Source organism: Lycium ferocissimum, chromosome 8 (genome assembly GCF_029784015.1).
Source record: "Lycium ferocissimum isolate CSIRO_LF1 chromosome 8, AGI_CSIRO_Lferr_CH_V1, whole genome shotgun sequence".
In the NCBI taxonomy this organism is placed as follows: domain Eukaryota; kingdom Viridiplantae; phylum Streptophyta; class Magnoliopsida; order Solanales; family Solanaceae; genus Lycium; species Lycium ferocissimum.
Window position 1 is genome coordinate 50,653,467 of NC_081349.1, and position 356 is coordinate 50,653,822.

A 356-nucleotide genomic window follows, 5' to 3' on the forward strand; every position below is an offset into this window, starting at 1 on the left:
AAACCATGATTCGGAAACTTTTGTAAATATTCCTTGAATCTCTCCCAAGCTTTAAATAGCTGTTCCCCCGGAAGCTGTTTGAAGTCATATATCTTGTCACGAATCTCAACTTTCTTGCTTGGTGAAAACCACTTCTTAAGAAAAATAGCAACAAGCTCTCCCCACGTATAAATAGTGTTGTGGGAAAGTTTCTCAAACCAAACTCTTGCTTCACCGGCTAAAGAGTATTTGAAAACTCTTAGTCGAATAGCATCATCTGGAATAGCAGTTTGCTTATGTTGGGCACAGACACCAACAAAATTCTTCAAGTGTTGGTGACGGTCATCGTCAGTAGAGTTTCGAAAATACCCCTCAAG

General features: G+C 39.6%; 1 non-coding gene across 1 annotated transcript; it reads left to right on the forward strand.

The window, feature by feature from the left end:
* Positions 1-106, forward strand: LOC132069059 (small nucleolar RNA R71). Its single transcript, XR_009417628.1, has one exon. It is a non-coding gene; the product is annotated as a small nucleolar RNA R71 (small nucleolar RNA).
* Positions 107-356: the final 250 nt, after the last annotated feature.